A 22653-nucleotide genomic window follows, 5' to 3' on the forward strand; every position below is an offset into this window, starting at 1 on the left:
GCTTCACACTCCCAGGAGCCCAGCAGAGATGGAGAGCCTGCTACGTGTTGGAGTAGCCTCTAACAACGAGCTCAGATGAAAATAATGGTGAAGCTATTCATCACTTACTGACATAGTGGAGTCCTCCCTCGGAGCACTGGTTCCAGGAAGCTGCGGGGAAACCAAAACCAGCAGATGCGCAAATCCCTTATTTTAAACGGCCTCGTGCAATTACACAGTCGGCCTTAGGTATCTTCGGTTTCACATCAGCTAATTCACCAACCGAAGACCTTTGGTTATTGAATCCGCGGATGCAAAACCTGACGATGTGAAACCCTCAGGTCCCGAGAAAGACTGGCTAAACTATTGGCTAAACAGAGAAACACCAACTTAATTCCCCTTTTATTCTCCTCCATGGAAAGAGCACGGGTGGAGGTTCAGGTGGAAGTTTTCGAACTGATGAGAACCGCAATCAAAAATCCCTTCTGTGTACCGGACAGAGGCCTGGGGAGATAGAGAAAAGGTCAGACTAGGCGTGGAAAAGTACTGGGTACTGAGTGTGAGTGGGAAAAAGATTTGGCAGTTTCTCCTGAACTCCTGGCCCCCATTAAGTGATCTTAGCAGAGCCACCTGAAGAGATCCTCTGCTCAAAGCCTCCATGAAAAACTAGGAATGAGGATGAGTGGGCTATGATTCCATATACGCAAAGAGCATGTCTAGGAAGAAGTCTCTGAGTCGTTAATGTCAGGTCAAAGACTGCAGTGCATTTGGGTGCATCTTGCCTAGCATAGGAAGGCAGCTTGCCAGGTGCAGACTTTGTATTGCCTATTGTCAGGCCAGAAAAAAAATCTCACATGGTTTTTTAATAGGAGCTGGTTTCCTCAAACACAATGCTTTGGGCAGCCCGGGGTAAACAATCAAGGTTGGCACAAAAATGAAACTCATCTACCATCTTTTCCCAAGGAAAATTCAAACATGAGGGAAGTTGAATTTTTGACAATCTCATATTTTGTCTTCATTATATGCACACACTAATGTGTGCCCTTGTCAAATTCTTCTTTCATCATAGGCATTTCTGTCATGGTTTTAAGCTTATTTAATTTTTAGCCACTGACTTTATAAAATTCACTTTTTAAATTAATCTGTATGGCTTATTATGTCCCTGATGATTCTAGTCTCTGAATTTTGATGGCTGGTGTAAGTAAATAAACTGTATGAGCCTATGTTACAATTAGGCTTCTTATTAAGTTCACAGTAATTGGATTTTCATAAGGCTCAATTGGACTGCATCTGCCTTTGATGCAACATTCCCTTATGAGTGGATTTTAGAAACTATTTGCACAGTGATATAGAATTATCACCAACTAATATAGTAAGTATATTACATATTTCTTGTTTCTTTGGTGTCTCCCACCATTTAAGTTCCCTAAGGGACAGAGTGTCTTTATTTTGTTTTAATTGCTACAGTTCTTTAACACCTAGAATAATTTTTGGTTCTTGTGGGTGTTCCATTCATGTTTGTTGAATGAATAAATGAACAAAGTTCGTATTATATGAAATAGATTTTATTTGCTCTCAGTAAATAGCTAAAATGCCCTTTAATCAGACATCACAGGTGAAATGACAAATATGTGCTGCACATTGACCTTGTAGAGTGATGTGTGAATGCAGGAGAAACAAATTCAAATGTTTTCATTTGGCAAGTCATATATTAAGACCCATGATGATGAAAGCTTCAGACAATCAGCTATGGTGATACAGCAGCCTCTGATAGAGGGCTGGCCTGGGAACTCTCACTAGCTATCCTACTAATTACTACAACTCTACTAACCTGTAGCCCCTTGGGTGGAAGGCACAGCTTTTTTCACTTTAAAAGGGATACCCTAGTTTCTCAAATCATGAATATCTGTAAGAACACATACTCAAAAGACAGCAATGTTTGAAGATGATAAGGAGAAATTGTGCAAGATTATTCTTGGACTGGCCTGAATCTTGGTTGTCTCATCCAATCTGACTCATATATTCCTATTCAAGGATGATGTAGCCAAAAGAACAGACCTAGCAACACCTCATTGTGATTTTATCTCAGTACCCTCATGGGGGCTCTGGTCACTGTGCTTATGTCAACAGGTTTCACATTGAATTGCTCTGAAATTTAATTTCAAAATTCAGTCCTATAATAATATTTCCCTGTAAATTTGGGTATCCCTATGTCCTTTATAGTGCCAGAGTTTCTGGAGGCTAGTTTTAGAGTTCTGGTTACTTCAAAGACGTTTCCCATTGGATTCTCTAGGTTATTGTTCCTGAAATATTGATATACTCATTCCTGAGGGTATATGAAGACTTTCCAAGGGCAGTGTAATTTCTGGGTCTTAGGAATATGGTTATTAACATTACTAGATAATATCAAACAGAATTCAATATTTTAAGTATAGCAGACTTTAATTATATTACAAAAAACATTTTAAAATATTTTCTAAATATTTGTTGATTATATAGATGTATAATTGATTTTGATATGACATTCAAGCTACAAATCATGATGAATTCATGATTAATTTTAATAAGTTCATATACAGATTATTTTGGATTTTCTGTGTATACTCAATTTAGTCTATAAATAATGACAGTTTTATTTCTTCTTTTCCAGTTCTTAAAAATGTTGCTGTTTTCCAAGAGAATGTTGATTAAAAGTGATCAGATGTGTAAAGTGTGTATTCTGCCTCACTTCTGAATTCAAAGAGAAAGTTTTCAATATTTTCAAAATTAAGGATGATATTTTTTATAGATACTTTTTAAAATCAAATTAGTAAAGTTCTATTCCTAGATTCCTAGTTTTCTAAGAGTTCAAAGTATGAATTAATGCTGAATTTTATTTAATGCTTTTTTTGGCAACTGATGAAATTTATGCTTTATTCCCCTCCATCCTGTTAACGCAGTGAATTTTATTCTTAAATGTTAAACCAAACTTCTTTTTACTGGAATCAACACTACTTTGTTGCCATATTTTATCCTTTTAATAGAACTTGTATTTGGTGTGATAATAATGTTTATGTACTGTTTACATATATTCTAGAGTGAAAAATCATTCAGCTTTCCTAAGTTGCAATGTTGAGAGGTTCTGTTATCAAGGTTAGCCTGACTCCATAAACTAGTAAAAGAACCTTCTTCTTATTCTGTCATTTAGAAGGGATTGTGTTAGTTTAGCATCATTTCTTCCTTAAAATTTATTGGTGAAATCACCTATATATGGAATATACCTTAGGATAAAATTATATTATTCAGTATCTTACTGGATACAGAAGTATTCAGATTTTATATTTCTTCTTGAGTGTGTTTGAGTACATAGCAGTAGTATGAGAGAATTTTGAGGGGTGATGGATCTTTTCTGTATCCTAACTTTGGTGCTAATTATACTAATCCATGAATGTGCTAAAATTCATAGAATTGTACGACAAAAAACGACTCCAGATTATGCAGCTTTGTCAGTGAGGTTTTAGATCTTCTCTGAGAGAGAGTCATTTCTGAAACACCTTGCACATCTCTGCTTCTCTCAGATTTTCAATAGGTTTGGTTTCCCTGGACTCTCAGCTTTGAAAGCTGTTCTTGAAATTCATAGAATAGATCTTATTCCATTTAAAATTCTCGGTAAATGTGTTTAATTCTAGGATTAAACCCTTTTCTTTCTGTTATTTGGAGGGACTCTATCATTCTTATATATGGACTCCATCTTAGCCCAAACTATTTCTTATTCAGCTTTCAGAAGCTCAATCTCTAAGCCACAGTTCCCAGTCCTGCTAAAAGTCTGTCCCTTTCCTGAGGTCATCCTCCTTACCTAACCATGCATCTAGGTTTACCAAAATATCTCTTTCTTTCACTACATAGGAAAAGCTTATCTTTCTTAGAAATTGAAGCTGCTTCAAAGTTGCAAGTACCAAATCCCAAAAGAAGACATTTTTTAAAGTTTATGGAATTTTTACATAACATATACTTTATTTTGGATAAAGTAAAAAATCAAATAATGACATAGGTCATTTTAAAAATAATAGATAATTTTTGGCTGATCCCCAGACAAGATGGTGGAGTAGAAGGACCTGAGCTCGCCTCCTCTCACGAAACACCAAAATCACAACTAACTGCTGAACAACCATTGAACAAAAGGGACTATAACCTACCAAAAATGATATTCTACTTCCAAAGACAAAGAAGGAGCCACAATGAGATGCTAGGAGGGACGCACTTGCAATACACCGAAATTGCATACCTGCTGGGTGGGTGACCTACAAACAGGAAAATAGTTATATTACAGAGATTCTCCCACAGGAGTGAGAGCTCTGAGCCCCACATCAGGCTCCCCAGTCTGGGGGTCTGGCATCAAAAAGAGAAGCCACCAGAGCGTTTGGCTTTGAAAGACAGTGGGGCTTCGTCACAGGAACTCCACAGGACTAGGGAAAACAGAAACTTTTGGAGGGTGCACATAACTCTTGTGTGCACTGAGACCCAGGGGAAAAAGCTGTGACTTCATAGGAGCCTGGGTCAGACCTACCTGCTGATCTCAGAGGGTCTCCTGGGGAGGTGGGGTACAGCCATGGCTCTTAGCAGGGATGACACTAGGGCAGGGGTACTGGAGAGTACTCATTAGTGTGAGCTGTCTTGGAGGCCACAGTTTTGATGCCAAGACATGGCCCCACCCAACAGCCCAAAGACTCCAGTACTGGGATGTCTCAGACCAAACAACCAAAAGGACTGGAACAGAGACCGGCTGCTTAAAGTCTTCCTGAGCCCACAGCCACCTCTAAACACAACTCTTGACACACCTGTGCCCACCAGAAGGACAAGACTTAGCTCCACTCACCAGTGGGTTGGCACCAGTGCCTCCCATCAGAAAGCTCACACAAACCTCTTAAGACTAGGCTCATTCACCAGGGGACAGACACCAGAAGCAAGAGGAACTATAATCCTGCAACCTGTGGGAATGAAAACACAGAAAGTTAGACAAATGTGATGACAGAGAAATATATTCCAGATGAAGGAACATGATAAATCCCCAGAAGAGCAACCAAGTGAAGTGGAGATAGGCAATCTACCTGATAAAGAATTCACACTAATGATATTGGGTTGGCTAAAAAGTTCCTTCAGGTTTTTCTGTAAGATGCTACGGAATAACTCAAATGAACTTTTTGGCCAACCCAGTAGTAAAGATGATCCACAATCATGGAAAAAGAATGGAGGCACAGACTGAGAAGATGTAAGAAATGTTTAAAACAGAGCTAGAGGTCCCTGCAGTGAGCCACAGCAACCCTCCTTCTCTGCAGGAGACCCTCCAACACTATCAGGAATTTCCAATGATATTTCTCATTACCATGCACAAGACCTACAAATAAGCCATGTGGCTGACAGGGTCTCAGTGCTCCGGCTGTGTGTCAGGCCTGAGCTTCTGAGGTGGGAGAGCTGAGTTCAGGACACTGGTCCACCAGAGACCTCCCAGCTCCACATAATATCAAACAACAAAAGCTGTCCAAGAGATCTCGATCTCAACACTAAGACCCAGCTCCATTCAATGACAAGCAAGCTACAGTGCTGGCCACCCTAGGCCAAACAACTAGAAAGACAGGAACACAACACCACCCATTAGCAGAGAGAATGCCTAAAATCATAATAAAGTCACAGACAACCTAAAACACACCGCGGGATGCGGTCCTGCCCACCAGAAACAGAAGATCCAGCCTCATCCACCAGAACACGGGCACCAATTCCCACCACCAGGAAGCCTACACAACCCAAGGAACCAACCTTTCCAACTGGGGGCAGACACTGAAAAGAGCAGGACTACAAAATTGCAGCCTGTGAAAAGGAGACTCCAAACACAGTAACTTAAGAAAAATGAGAAGACAAAGAAATACACAGCAAATGAAGGAGCAAGGTAAAAACCCACCAAACCGGACAAATGAAGAGGAAATAGGCAGTCTACCTGAAAAAGAATTCAGAGTAAAGATAGTAAAGATGATCCAAAATCTTGGAAATAGAATGGAGAAAATAGAAGAAACATTTAACAAGGACCTAGAAGAACTAAATAGCAAACAAACAATGATGAACAACACAATAAATGAAATTTAAAGTTCTCTAGAAGGAATCAATAGCAGAATAACTGAGGCAGAAGAATGGACAAGTGACCTGGAAGATAAAATGCTAGAAATAACTACCACAGAGCAGAATAAAGAAAAAAGAATGAAAAGAATTGAGGAGAGTCTCAGAGACTTCTGGAACAACATTAAATGCACCAACATTTGAATTATATGGGTCCCAGTAGAAGAAGAGAAAAAAAAAAGAGACTGAGAAAATATTTGAAGAGGTTATATTTGAAAACTTCCCTAATATGGCAAAGGAAGTAGTCAGTCATTCCAGGAAGTGCAGAGAGTCCCATACAGGATGAATCCAAGGAGAAATATGCCAAGACACATATTAATCAAACTATCAAAAATTATATACAAAGAAAAAATATTAAAAGCAGCAAGGGAAAAACAACAAGTAACACATAAGGGAATCCCCATAAGGTTAACAGCTGAATTTTAAGCAGAAACTCTGCAAGCCAGAAGGGAGTGGCAAGACATATTTAAAGTGATGAAAGGGGGAAACCTACAACCAAGATTACTCTATCCAGCAAGGATCTCATTCAGACTTGATGGAGAAATTAAAAGCTTTACAGACAATCAGAAGCTAAGAGAATTCAGCAGTACCAAACAAGCTTCACAAATGCTAAAGGAACTTCTCTAGGCAGGAAACACAAAAGAAGGAAAACACCTACAATAATAAACCCAAAACAATTATGAAAATGGGAATAGGAACATACATATGGATAATTACCTTAAATGTAAATGAATTAAATGCTACAACCAAAAGACAAAGGCTGGTTGAATGGATACAAAAACAAGACCCATATATATGCTGTCTACAAGAGACCCACTTCAGACGTAGGGACACATACAGACTGAAAATGAGGGGATGGAAAAAGATATTCCATGCAAATGGAAATCAAAAGAAAGCTGGAGTAGCAATTCTCATATCATAAAAAATAGACTTTAAAATAAAGACTATTACAAGAGACAAAGAAGGACACTACATAATGAGCAAGGGATCAAGCCAAGAAGAAGATATAACAACTGTAAATATTTATGCACCCAACATAGGAGCACCTCAATACATAAGGAAAATGCTAACAGCCAAAAAAGGGGAAATTGACAGTAACACAATAATAATAGGGGACTTTAACACCCAACTTTCACCAATGGACAGATCATCCAAAATGAAAATAAATAAGGAAACACAAGCTTTAAATGATACATTAAACAAGATGGACTTAATTGATATTTATAGGACATTCCATCCAAAAACAACAGAATACACATTCTTCTCAAGCGCTCATGAAACATTCTCCAGGATAGATCATTACTTGGGTCACAAATCAGGCCTTGGTAAATTTAAGAAAATTGACATCGTATCAAGTATCTTTTCTGACCACAACGTTATGAGACTAGATATCAGTTACAAGAAAAAATCTGAAAAATACAAACACATGGAGACTAAAAAATACACTATTAAATAACCAAGAGATCACTGGAGAAATAACAGAGGAAATTAAAGAAACCTAGAAACAAATGACAATGAAAACCCGACAACACAAAACCTATGGGATGCAGCAAAAGCATTTCTCAGAGGGAAGTTTATAGCAATACAATCCTATGGCAAAAAACAAGGAACATCTCAAATAAACAACCTAACCATACACCTAAAGCAAGTAGAGAAAGAAGAACCAAAAAACCCAAAGTTAGCAGAAGGAAAGAAAACATAATGATCAGATCAGAAATAAATGAAAAAAAATGAAAGAAATGATAGCAAAGATCAATAAAACTAAAAGCTGGTTCTGAGAAGATAAACAAAATTGATAAACCATTAGCCAGACTCATCAAGAAAAAAGAAGACTCAAATCACTAGAATTAGAAATCAAAAAGGAGAAGTAACTACTGACACTTCAGAAATACAAAGGATAATGAGAGATTATTACAAGCAACATATATGCCAATAAAATGGACAACCTGGAAGAAATGGACAAATTCTTAGAAAAGCACAACCTTCTGAAACTGAACCAGGAAGAAAATAAAGTATAAACAGACCAATCACAAGTACTGAAATTGAAACTGTGATTTAAAATCTTCCAACAAACAAAAGCCCAGGACCAGATGGCTTCACAGGTGAATTCTATCAAACTTTTACAGAAGAGCTAACACCTATTCTTTTCAAACTCTTCCAAAATATAGAAGAGGTAGGAACATTCCCAAATTTATTCTACAAGGCCACCATCACCCTGATACCAAAACCAGACAAAGATGTGACAAAAAGGAAAACTACACACCAATATCACTGATAAATACAGATGCAAAAATCCTCACAAAATACTAGCAAACAGAATCCAACAGCACATTAAAAGGGTCATAAACCATGATCAAGTGTGGTTTATTCCAGGAATGCAATGATTGTTCAATATATTCAAAGCAATCAATATGATAAACCATAATAACAAATTGAAGGGAAAAAATCATATGACCATCTCAATAGATGCAGAAAAAGCTTTTGACAAAATTCAACACCCATTTATGATAAAAGCCCTCCAGAAAGTAAGCATAGAGGGAACTTCTCTCAGCATAATAAAGGTCATATATGATAAATTCACAGGCAACATCGTTCTCAATTGTGAAAAACTGAAACCATTTCCACTAAGATGAGGGACAAGGCAAGCTTGCCCACTCTCACCACTATCATTCAACATAGTTTTGGAAGTTTCAGCCACAGCCATCAGAAAAGAAAAAGAAATAAAAAGAATCCAAATCCGAAAAGAAGTAAAACTGTCACTGCTTGCAGATGACATGATACTATACATAGAGAATCCTAAAGATGCTAACAGAAAGCTATTAGAGCTAATCAATGAATTTGGTAAAGTAGCAGGATACAAAATTAATACACAGAAATCTCTTGCATTGCTATACACTAATGATGAAAAATCTGAAAGAGAATTTAAGGAAACACTCCCCTTTACCATTGCAAGAAAAAGAATAAAATACCTAGGAATAAAACTACCTAAGGAGACAAAAGACCTGTATGCAGAAAAGTATAAGACACTGATGAAGGAAATTAAAGAGTATACAAACAGATGGAGAGATATACCATGTTCTTGGATTGGAAGAATCAACATTGTGAAAATGACTCTACTACCCAAAGCAATCTACAGATTCAATGCAATCCCTATCAGATTACCAATGGCATTTTTCACAGAACTAGCATAAAAAATTTCACAATTTGTATGGAAACACCAAAGACCCCAAATAGCCAAAGCAATCTTGAGAAAGGAAAAGAGAGCTGGAGGAATAAAGCTCCCAGACTTCGGACTATACTACATAGCTACAGTAATCTAGACAGTCCAGTAGGTGCACAAACACAGAAATATAGATCAGTGGAACAGGATTTAAAGCTCAAGAGATTAACCCACACATATTTGATCACCTTATCTTTGATAAATGAGGCAAGAATACACAATGGAGTAAAGACAGCCTCTTCAATAAGTGGTGCTGGGAAAACTGGACAGCTGCATGTAAAAGAATGAAATTAGAACACTCCCTAACATCATACACAAAAAATAAACTCAAAATGGATTAAAAACCTAAATGTAAGACCAGACACTATAAAATTCTTAGACGAAAACATATGCAGAGCACTCTATGACATAAATCACAGCAAGATCCTTTTTGACCCACCTCCTAGAGAAATAGAAATAAAAACACAAATAAAGAAATGGGAGGCTTCCCAGGTGGTGCAGTGGTTGAGAGTCCGCCTGCTGATGCAGGGGATATGTGTTCGTACCCTGGTCTGGGAAGATCCCACATGCCGTGGAGTGGCTGGGCCCGTGAGTCATGGACGTTGAGCCTGCGCATCCGGAGCCTGTGCTCCGCAATGGAGAGGCCACAGAAGTGAGAGGCCTGCGTACAGCAAAAAAATAATAAAAAAGAAATGGGACTTAATGAAACTTAATAGCTTTTGCACAGCAAAAGAAAGCATAAACAAGACAAAAAGACAACACTCAGAATGGGAGAAAATATTTGCAAATGCAGCAACTGACAGAGGATTAATCTCCAAAATTTACAAGTAGCTCATGCAGCTCAATATCAAAAAATCAAAAAACCCAGTCCAAAAATGGGCAGAAGACCTAAATAGAAATTTCTCCAAAGAAGCTATAGAGATTGCCAACAAATACATGAAAGGATGCTCAACATCACTAATCATTAGAGAAATGCAAATCAAAACTACAATGTGGTATTCCCTCACACCAGTCAGAATGGCCCTCTTCAAAAAAATCTACAAATATTAAATGATGGAGAGGATGTGGAGAAAAGGGAACCCTCTTGCACTGTTGGTGGGAATGTAAATTGATACAGGCACTATGGAGAACAGTATGGAGGTTCTTTAAAAAACTAAAAATAGAACTACCATATGACCCAGCAATCCCACTACTGGGCATATACCCTGAGAAAACCATAATTCAAAAAGAGCCATGTACCACAATGTTCATTGCAGCTCTACTTACAATAGCCAGGACATGGAAGCAACCTAAGTGTCCATCGACAGATGAATGGATAAAGAAGATATGGCACATATATACCATGGAATATTACTCAGCCATAAAAAGAAACGAAATTGAGTTATTTGTAGTGAGGTGGATGGACCTATAGACTGTCATACACAGTGAAGTAATTCAGAAAGAGAAAAACAAATATGGTATGATATCACATATATGTGGAACCTAAGGGAAAAAAAAAGGTTCTGAAGAACCTAGGGGCAGGATAGGAATAAAGATGTAGAGAATGGACTTGTGGACATGGAGAGTGGGAAGGTTAAGCTGGGATGCAGTAGAGAGTGGCATGTATATATATACACTACCAAATGTAAAATAGATAGCTAGTGGGAAGCAGGTGTATAGCACAGGGAGATCAGCTCGGTGCTTTGTGTCTACCTAGAGGGTTGTGATAGGCAAGGTGGGAGGGAGACACAAGAGGGAGGAATTATGGGGATATATGTATATGTATAGTTGATTCACTTTTTTATACAGCAGAACTTAACACACCATTGTAAAGCAATTATACTCCAATAAAGATGTTAAAAAAAAATAAAGAATTCTAAAGTATTATACACCATAAAAAAAGAGCTAGAAAATTTAAAGGATAAACAAACAGAGATGAACAATACAATAACTGAAATGAAAACTACACTAAAATGAATCAATAGCAGAATAAATGAGGTCGAAGAATGCATAAGTGACATGGAAGACAGAATGGTGGAAATCACTGCCACAGAACAGAATAAAGAGAAAAGAATGAAAAGAAATGAAGACAGTTTAAGAGACTTCTAGGACAACATTAAATGCACCAACAGTTGCAGTATTGGGCTACCAGAAGGAGACGAGAGAGAGAAAGGCCGTGATAAAATATTTGAAGAGATAATAACTGAAAAATTCCCTGACGTGGGAAAGGAAGCAGTCACCCAAGTCCAGGAAGCACAGAGTCCCATAAAGGATAAGCCCAAGGAAGAATATGCTGAGACACATATTAATCAAATTGACAAAAATTAAAGACAAAGAGAAAATATTAAAAGCAACAAGGGAAAACAACAAATAACATACAAGGGAATCCCCATAAGGTTATCAGGTGATTTTTCAGCAGAAACTCTACAGGCCAGAAGGGAGTGGCATGATATATTGAAAGTTATGAAAAGGAAAAGACTATAACCAAGAATACTCTACCCAGCAAGGCTCTCATTCAGACTCAACAGAGAAATCAAAAGCCTTCCAAACAAGCAAAAGTTACAGAATTCATCACCACCAAACCAGCTTTACAACAAATGCTAATGGAACTTCTCTAGGCGGAAAAGAAAAGCCCACAACTAGAAACAAGAAAATTACAAATCAGAAAGCTCACCAGTAAAGGCAAACATACAGTAAAGGTAAGAGGTCATGCAAATATGATGTCAAAACCAACAATTGTGAGAACAGGAGGGTACAAATGCAGGATATTGGAAATGCATTTGAAATTAAGAGAGCAACGACTTAAAACAATCTTTTATATATAAAGACTGCTATATCAAAACCTCAGTGAACCACAAACCAAAAATCTACAATTGATATACACACAAAAAAGGAACAGCAATCCAAGCACAACACTAAAGAAAGACCTCAAATCACAAGACAAGAGAACAAAAGAGGAAAGGAAGAAAAAAGACCTACAAAAACAATCCCAAGACAATTAACAAAATGGCAGCAAGCGCATACATATCGGTAATTACCTTAAATGTAAATGAATTAAATGCTCCAACCAATAGACACAGACTGGCTGAATGGATACAGAAAGAAGATTCATATATATATGCTGTTTACCAGAGACCAATTTCAGATCTAGGGACACATACAGACTGAAAGTAAGAGGATGGAAAAAAGTGTTCCATGCAAATGGAATCACAAGAAGGCTGGAATAACAATACTCATATAAAACAAAATAGACTTTAAAATAAAGACTGTTACAAGAGACAAAGAAGGACACTACATAATGATCAAGGGATCAATCCAAGAAGAATACATAACAATTGTAAATATTTATGCACCCAACATAAGAGCACCTCAGTACATAAGGCAAATGCTAACAGCCATAAAAGGAGAAATCGACAATAACACAATAATAGTGGGGGAATTTAACACCCCACTTACATCAATGGACCGATCATCCAGACAGGAAATCAATAAGGAATCACAGGCTTTAGATGACACATGAGACCAGATGGACCTAATTGGTATGTATAGAGCAGGCCATCCAAAAGCAGCAGAATACACATTCTTCTCAAGTGCACAGAGAACGTTCTCCAATATAGATAGATTTTGAGATTAACATTTACACACTACTCTATATAAAACAGATGATCAACAAGGACCTACTGAATAGCACAGGGAATGCCACTCAATACTCTCTAATAAGCTATATGGGAAAATAATCTGGAAAAAAATATATATATATTTATACACATACATATATACATAAAACTATAAAAAGATGAATGAGGTATGAAAAAAATAACAAACATCAGATGCTTGATAAAAAACATAATAATAATAGATAATTTTTAATCAAATCTAGAATCCATGAACTTCTACAGCAAGAATTTTATTAAGGTCATTATGCAGGTCCATCTGTTTTAAAATATGAGACTCACATGATGAAAACAGTTATAAAAATTGTAATGAGAAATCAATAGAAAACTTCACAAATTTAGTGACCCTAAGATTTCTTTACCTTTATAAAAAAGCCCTCTTACTATAAACGTCAAGCACTATTCTAGAGGGAAACGATTTAATCAGTTAGGTTCTTGTCACTAGTGGAAAAAGAAAAGTTTTTGATTATAATTTGGTAGACTCAGGAGTCTACAAAGATATGAAGAATATCTGTGTTCAATTCAGTATAAAAACAAAGAGAAAAATGCAGAGATTATCCAGGATAGCATGTAGATAGTAGCACATAAATTTTCTTGATTCACCAGTTCTAGTTTTTAACTTTCCACTAAGGGAAAATTGCCCAGAGGCAGAAGCTTAAGAATAAAAAAAATGTTTCCCTTTTGTAATTCACAGAAAAAAAATATATAATATATATATTAGCCTGGACACATATTGACTTTTATAGGATGGGAGTGCATAGTCTTATTCTCAATGTGAAATTTGCATGGATCTGCCTACCCCATAAGAGCCCCGAGGTTTCTTTTATTAGCTATTAAAAATGGTACCTTTCCAGGCTTTAGCTGTTTCTTCAAACATTGTTTGATAATCTTGACAATAAATAAAGAGTTGGTCTAAAGACGTTTTATTCAGCCATGTGGTATAGTAAAAAAATAATATTTAGTCTTTGTCCTTGGCTCCTGGCACAAAGCTCCTAAAACCCTTAGAATCTCCTGAGGGATAGAAATATCTTTTGTTATTCATAATGAGCTCCTTTCAACCATACCTGAGTTTATACTAATGAACTCACTATTGGTGGACCCTAGATAGCACAAGATGGGGGCTGATCCCCAGAGGAACCCACCATGTCATTAGAGGTTGGAATTTTCAGCCCCATCTCTGACATCCATTGGAGGTTGAGTTCAATCACTAATGTCAGTGATTTAATCAAGCATGTCTATGTAATGAAACCTCCAGAAAAAGACCTACAGGATGGGGTTCGGAGAGATTCTGGGCTGGTGAACATATCCAGGTGCTGTGAAGGTGGTGTACCCAGATACAGCATGGAAGCTTCACAACCCTAATTCTTCCCCCCATAACTTACCCTATGCATCTCTTCCATCTGGCTGTTGTATCCTTTGTAACAAGTTGTATTGTATCCTTTATATTAATCTGAATTATATTCTTTATAATAAATAGTAGTAGTAAGTAAAGTTCTTCCCTGAATTCTTTGAGTTGTTCTAGTGAATTATCAAACCTGAGGGGTGTTGTGGGAACCCCTGAATTTGTAGCTGGCCAGGCAGAAATGTAGGTACCTTGGACACCATATTTGCAACTGATGTCTAAATCAAGGGCAGTTTTATGGGACTGAGAATTAACCAAAGGAGGCTGGGCTAACTCTGGATAATTAGTGTCAGAATTGAATTGAATTTTTAGGCACCCAAGTTGGTGTTGGGGAATCAGAGAATTGGTTGGTATAAGAAGAAAATGCTCAAGTCAACAACTACGAAGTATTTCCTAAACAAATGGCTGAATAGCAATATTATTCTCTACTCTTTCCAAAGGGAACTGTTTTTATTTTTTAATTGAATGTCCATCATTCAGCTTACTTTGCCTCTGCTCAAATTTTATAATATATGTTGACATAGCAAAGGGCAAGTGATGTGACAGGTTTACTCTCAGTGGGAAATTTGTAAAATCTCCCAACTGAAAATAGAGCATTTATTTTAGGTCCAATCAGGTTGACTTATCAATCGATTGTTGTGAGTTATTAACTGTCTCTATTGGTCTTTTTTTCACCGAATTATGTATATACTCCTTGAGGTCAGGTACAGTGTTTACATATCTTTGCCATCCACCAAGGAACCTAACATTGTCCTAGAATATAGTAGAAATCACTACATCGTTATTAATTGACTTAGTATGGAATTTATGTAATGAAAAACACTGTCCTCTATACTGTCCTGTTTTTTTTGCAGGCTTGAATTGAGCTTAGTCCCCTGGCCCACACTGTGCTAAAACTCTTATGGTTTCATCTCCATTTTCTCAGGTCCAGTTAAATGTAGAACATGTTGCTGATGTTGACTTGAGTATAAAGGGAAAACCTGATAGGCTAAGAGACCTCAATCAAGTTACTTAACCTCCTGGAAACTCAGGTTCCTTAGCTGTCATATATGGTATACCTTAATAGTATCAAATTCATGAACTCTCATTACAGCAAAATGAGAATCCAAAAATAAGACTTCTGAAATATTTGGTAGGTATTAAATAACTCTCACCATTGAGAAAATAAATCATTTTTTGTATTGGTGTGGAGATGTGTTGATGGTCAGCAATACATAATTTATATAGTAAATCCCCAAATGTTTTCTCTATTTATATTATATAATCATTGCTTTATTTAAATAAACAGGTATATTCATAAATATTTAACAGCTTTAGAAAATATAAACCCCAAGATTTGTAAGTTCTTCATGGTAGTATAGAAAACAGTTTTTTTCACCATCAATATTTGGTTTTTCTCTTTTATGATTAAAGCGTTGGAGAAGAGACATAAAAACAGATTATAATGTTGAAAGTAATGAAGTTTTTAGTGCTGTTAAATTTGGGCAGACAAGAGTGTTTTGGAAGAACAAACATGGTAGAGAAAGAACCACCAAAGGGGTGAGGTAGCTATAGTGCTTAGCATTCTAAAAATTAACTCTACACTTTTCAGACTTTAATTTCTGAAATCAAATGCATTTTGTGTAATATATCAGACACTGAGGAACAATAGTTACTTATTTGGTATTACTATGAGTGTTGAACACAAGTTCCGTGAAGACTTTCTTATGAATAGTTCCCATTTTAAACCCCAGAGATTTTTATAAGAATAAAGCCTATAAAACAATCATAGTAACTAAATATGTTGAATGCTCCATCCAAAGACCCAATTTACCTAATAGATTATTGTGTGTCCTTACACTGGATCAGATAAAAGAGCTAAGAATTTTTTTAACATGTTAGCCGGTTGAAAAAATAACAGAGAAGAATTTATGATAGAGACCATTTATGGCTTACAAAGACTGAAATATTTACTATCTAGCCCTTTACAGTACAGTTTGCTAACCTCTATTCTAGAACATTACATGTCAAAAATTTTTGAGACCTTCCACATTTGCAATATATATATTTTTTGCCTCTAGATTTGTACATGACACTATAAATGTATCATAGTCCCAAATAAAATAAGGGAATCTTACAGTCTTAATTGCATATCATCTTAAGTAGCAAAGTTCTGATGCTCAAAAGCAGCCTGACAACATTGGTCTTGCACTGGTACCTAAAGAATTAAATTTCTTTCTTCCACTAGAATTGCTCCTTGAGATTTGTTCTCCTTGAGATGCATTGTACTTTATCATCTGAACCTATCACACTGCATTTATCTTTTGAAGAATATTAAGAAGTAATGACTACTGTTGTGCATAGGTTCTAGGATGTGTATATTTTCAATTTTAAGATAATCACTAAATCATTTTCCAAAGTAGAATAGTTCTATAGTCTCAAAATTAAGCATAAAGTTTGTTATATATAATAATGTCAAGGGAATTCTGTTCTATTCCTCCTTAAGTTATAAATTTGATTTTTATTAAATGCCTTTTCTATGTATGTTGGAGCAGTTATACAGTTTTTTACTTATTTTAAATTCTGTTAATCTTTTATTGAGGTGAATTATATTAATTCATTTCTAATGTTATATAATCCTTTCATATGTGAATGAATTAAACTTGTCATGAAACACCAATACAAACAAACCTCTAATTCCATGGGTCTTATTTTATGCTATTGGTCATAAATTTTCTTATAGGTGCTATAAGTCTCATGTGTTGGCCATGATGTTTACACATTTTTATATTATGTTAAGTAACAGAAGCATAATTGCTATTTGTGTCCATGTATTAATTTGTGTCTGATTACATGTCAATGGGATGTTTCTTGAAAACATTGGTTCTTGTTTTATAATACTCATCTGTCACTACATATATCTATATTTTATTTGCTATCTTTATCTTACCTGATCTATCTACTTCAGTATGTTTCCCAAATTTAAGCTGGATATATATTTCACATGATCACTTTAGTAATTGGTCATGTGTCCTGGTGAAATCTAAACGAAGTAAACTCTTTATAGATATTCTTAAAATAATCTAAGAGTTTATTCTGTGCATGGGGACAATTAAGTTTCATAGCAGTCCTTTGGATTAGGTTACATTATCCTTCCCATTTTACTGATATGATAGCTGAAGCTCCAATAAGCTATGCCATCAATACATCAATTACAGCTCTGGGTCCATATCCATGACAGTCACAGTCATCAGTGTTGTAACAAGCTGACTTGAAAGATGCAATGGCTTAGTGGTAGGACAGTGTTGTTGCCTGGACAGCAGGAATAACTGGCCCCTAGATTGCAGTTGGGGCTGCTTGTGTGTATGAAGCTGAGGGAGCCCTGATATCAGGACTCATGAGATCCAGTGAGTTGACTGGCGGGGTGGCTAGTCTTCTTCATGTGGTTAGTTTGACCTCTATCCTCCATCATGGGACACCCTAGGTGGTTGGAAAGAGAAGCATATATTTCATACTAGACCTATTTAGGCATACTTGTTTGCTGATGGAAATGATTTAGTAGCAAACAGAAGCTGGTACATTGGTAGATAGATTGGGTAATTGCAGGAGCAATTGGCTTGAGCATGGGAGAGAGCTGGCCTTAGATGTGAACTGTTGAGCAGGATAGAGATTTTACCAAGTGGGTGAGTATTCCTGAGAAAAATTTGTACTGGGAGCCTTAATAGTAAAGTATGGTGTCCTATGTTAGAAGGAAAATAAATAGATTATGAGGTTGATAGTATAAAATTTGTGACTCCTGATAACATTGAAACATTCTCAAAGTGGGTTACTGGATTTGGTAAACTTGAAAAATAAGAGATAGTTACTGGAGTGGCGCATAGCCAAAATGTAGATTCTAGAAGTGATATATGTATTGGTGATGACAAAGCCCGAGAAATAACTGTGGGAGAGGGTGGCTAAAGTGTTTTGGAAATACAGATGATCACAGCTGAAATGTTCAAGTATCTATAAAGCTTGATTTCAGATTGTTTCTTCTCTCAGTTGAGACTACTGCATCATTCCAATTGCTCAGGTCAGAAACCTTGGTGTTGTCACTTTCTCCTCTTTATTGCACACTACACTTCATCCCATCAATAAATCCCATATTTCCTATCTTTGAAGAATATCATGATTTCTACCACTTCTCTCTATCTTGGTCAAAACCACCATTATCTCTTGACTAGATTATTTCATAAGCCAAATAGTGGATTTCTCTGTTTTTGCCCTTTATCTATTCACCTCTATTATCAACATTGTAATAAGAATAAACCTGCTAATGAAATAGTAGCAGATGCAAACTATTAAATATAGAAAGGATAAACAACATGTTTCTACTGTATAGCACAAGGAACTATATTCAATATTCTGTGATAAGCCATAATGGAAAAGAATACTAAAAAATGTATATATGTGTATAACTGAATCACTTTGTTGTACAACAAAAATTAACACAATATTGTAAGTCAACTATACTTCAATTTAAAAAAAGAAAAAAAATAAACCTGCTAAAACAGGATCATTCAGATTATGTCATCTTATGTTTCAACCTCTCCAATGGTTTTCCATCTAATTCAGAGGAAAAGTCAAAATTTTACTATGTGTATCAATTAGCTGTTGTGACAATAATGTTGTATGACAAACTATGTTAAATCTCAATGACTTAAAACTACAATACTTTATCTATGCTCATGGCTGTGGAATGATTGTTTGTGGCTTTGTGATGGTAGTCTAGGCTCAGTTGTAATTGATTCAAGCTAGAGATTGTGTCCAGTTCTGCTTCACCTACCCCTTAACTTTGGTCAATGCATGTCACATGAGAAGCCAAAATCAAGGTGCAGGGAGTACAACATAACAGTATGAAGCCAAGTTAAGTGTGCCTGTTCAGATCTGCTAAAAACCAGATGCTAGAAAGGGATTAGACATGCAAGAAATTCAGTAGAAGAAGGCCAGTGAAGGACAAAGAATTGCATAGTAGTAGGCAGGAAGAATTTTCAGTGCAAAGTTGCAGTGCAGGTCTGACAATTTTATAAGGAGGGGGGAAGGAAGAAGAAATGGGTAGTGTGAATATCAGATTGCAGTGCAGTTCTAAGAAAGCGTCAGCTAGACCAATGTGGAATCTTTGAGCCAAAAGTCCCATGCCAGGGGGCTTGCATTCCACAAAAATGATACTCATGCACATGTAATGCTCAGTAATTGGCTAAGAACAGCCCAGTAGAAGTACAGTCTCTGGGTGAACATAGTAATGTATCAGAGGGACCATACTAGAAGCTCTAGTTCCAATTATGATGGCTGAAGCAGGTTTTTTTGAAGGAGATCTGAGCAGCATATTTATTTGGTTACAATGTCAGTTACTTTGCCAAGTCAACAAAATCGGGGCAAGGAAGTATATCCTCCCATGGAAGTAGGGAAGAGTGTATTATTAAAAAATGATATAATTAACAACAACAAGACCTAAAAGTCTACATGAATCAGGCTTCTCTTTGTCTTTACTCTCTTTTACTGTCACTTTCCTCTCATTAATTCCCCTCTAGCCACACCACTTCTTCATTTTTGCTGGAGCACACCAGACATGCTCCAATCAGAGGAACTTTGCTTAGAATACTTTTTGCTCAGATGTCTACATGACTCTCCTCTTCATTTCTTTTTGATATTTATTCAAATGTCAATTTGTCAGCAAGGCTTTCTCTGATCACCTTTCCTAAAGTCCCAATCCCCATTAGCATAAAGCATACTCCATAAATTGCTTTCAGAGTTTATCATTTTCCCATTTCTAAATACAGGTTAGATTAGTCAAGGAAAAATGCACATAAAACATTATAAATCTCAAATTTTGGTACTACAGTCTCCTAGCTGATGTAGGCAGCAGGTAATCGAATTATTCTTAGAAAGAAGTACTATGAATAATTTAACAAGTGTTTGCCTTCAAGAAAATATTGAATTCAGGGCATTTTGCAAATAATTCAATAAGCAAGAACAAATACTACAATAGTTACTTTTTAAGGAAAATGTGCAGACACAAAGAAAAGCCATCCTTCTTCCCCCATTGGTTCCCCCACCCACATGGGAGATAACCTAAAAAATACCTTGATTATCAAGTGTGACAAAACGATTCAGGCACGTTTCCTGCTTTTGCACAATGAGGCAAATAAGTACTGTGATAAATAGTCTTATGTGTCAAATTTATAGGCAATAGGACCCAGTTATTTAATCAAACATTAATCTAGGTGTTGCTATAAAGATATTATGTAAATGTGGTTAACATCTGCAATCAGTTGAAGGTTATCCTTGGTAACCTGGGTAGGCTTCATCCAATCAGCTGAAAGACCTTAAGGGGAAAAGTAAAGTATCCTGAGGAAGAAGAAATTCTGTCTGTGGACTGCAGACATATTACATATATATATGTGACATTATAATTTTTATATATCATTGTAATATTATAATCTTATACCTTGTAGTATTATATTTGTATAACATTACATAATATTATAGTATACATATCTCCATCCTACTGGTTCTTTTTCTCTTGTACAACCCTGACTGGTACATGCACCAGGTAAAACCTTTAAGGTTAAAATACATATATAGTATTATATTATATTATATATATTTTACACATAATATATAACTAATAGCTCTTTAGTAATTTAAACTCTAGTAACTTGCATTCTCTACTTTTCAATGTCAAGAGACCATTACAAACTTTGATGGTTTGCCCTTAGCACTCTGGTCATGTAACTCCATAAAACAGAAAGCATTCTCAGTAAAAAACAAAAACAGCAAAACAATAAAACTTCCTAAAACATGCCAGACATTATACTGTACACTTTACACATGTTATCTAAAGTTAATCTTTTCAGAAAAATACTCCCATTTTACAGGGAAGTTAGTGGATGGTTATGATGCTAAGAAAAGGCACCGCAATGTATAGCAGCCATGAGGAGAAGTCATACAGATATGGATGTATATCCTAGCAGCTCCCCATATATTCCATATGTGTTTTAGACATTTTCAATTCTCTGAGACTGTTTCCTCATCTCTGAAATGGGAAGGACAAAACTCTCTTGTTCTGGTGGTAGTCCTGAAGATTAAATTAGCATATGAGAATGCTTAGTCATGTGTCAGCCATGTCAAGGGTGTTCAACAAATGTTTGCACATTTAATGTTCTAGAAATCAAGACATCAACCGCCATTAAACATCCTGCCTACTCCCTTTATACCTTTTTCCAAGGTGCTACAGAATATACAGAAATATCCCTGTAGCTGCATTTAACCATCAGGATAAATGGATTCTCCATTTTAAATGACAGTTCTAAGGAGTTCTGTCTACTGCTGTCTCCATATAACTGCCTTAATCTCTGCCTTTCTAAAAGTAGGTTTATAAAGAACTGATTTTTTTTTGTTTCAAGAAATTTTTTCATAATTGAGGTGTTACTGGTTGTTTTGAGGATCAGTATACAGACATTTCAATTTGTACACAATTCTCAACATACATACCAAAAATCTAAAAAATCATGTAATTGTGATTCTTTTCTGAACAGTTATTCCAGTGACTTTCCAGATTAAAATTTGGAGGGAAATTTTCCTTGACAGGATATCAAGTACCAATATCTTCAAATATTGATATGCTGTTACCTTGTAAGTCCCACTAATTCACAATTTAATGTCATATACATTTCATACTCAAGAACTGATTTAATTCCTTTGAGATTTTGACCAAATGGTGGCAAAAAAAAAACCTACAAGATCCCTGAAAAAACATTCAGCTGGATTTATATTGGGACTTAATAACAACTGAGGTTAAAACAAATGGAAACCAATCTATTAATGTTGTTTTATAATAAATTATATTTCTCTTTTTATTATCCTCCAAATGCAGTTAGATTTTACCTTTGAAATAGTTAATCTTTATTTTCTTTTCTTTCTTTTTCTTCTTCTTCTTTTTTTTTTTTTTTACTTTCATTCCACCAAGGAAAAGAAAAATTCCAACAATGACCCAGTTTTCACTTGAGTTCTTTTTTTCCTGACAACATGAAACTATTGGATTTGTTGGTGAAAGGAGAGTACTTATGAATTGCAAAAGTGTTCTGTCTGATAAATACCTATCATTTCTGAAAAATTAAGCACCGAAAAATGAAATAAATTCTGGTTTTGTAGGAAGAAGCAGATTAACATCTTGCAATATTAACCTCAGACAAATGTGCCAGAGAGTTGAAGTGGCCAGTCCCTGCTTATCG

Source organism: Hyperoodon ampullatus (genome assembly GCF_949752795.1).
Source record: "Hyperoodon ampullatus genome assembly, chromosome: 1".
NCBI classification, from domain to species: Eukaryota; Metazoa; Chordata; class Mammalia; order Artiodactyla; family Ziphiidae; genus Hyperoodon; species Hyperoodon ampullatus.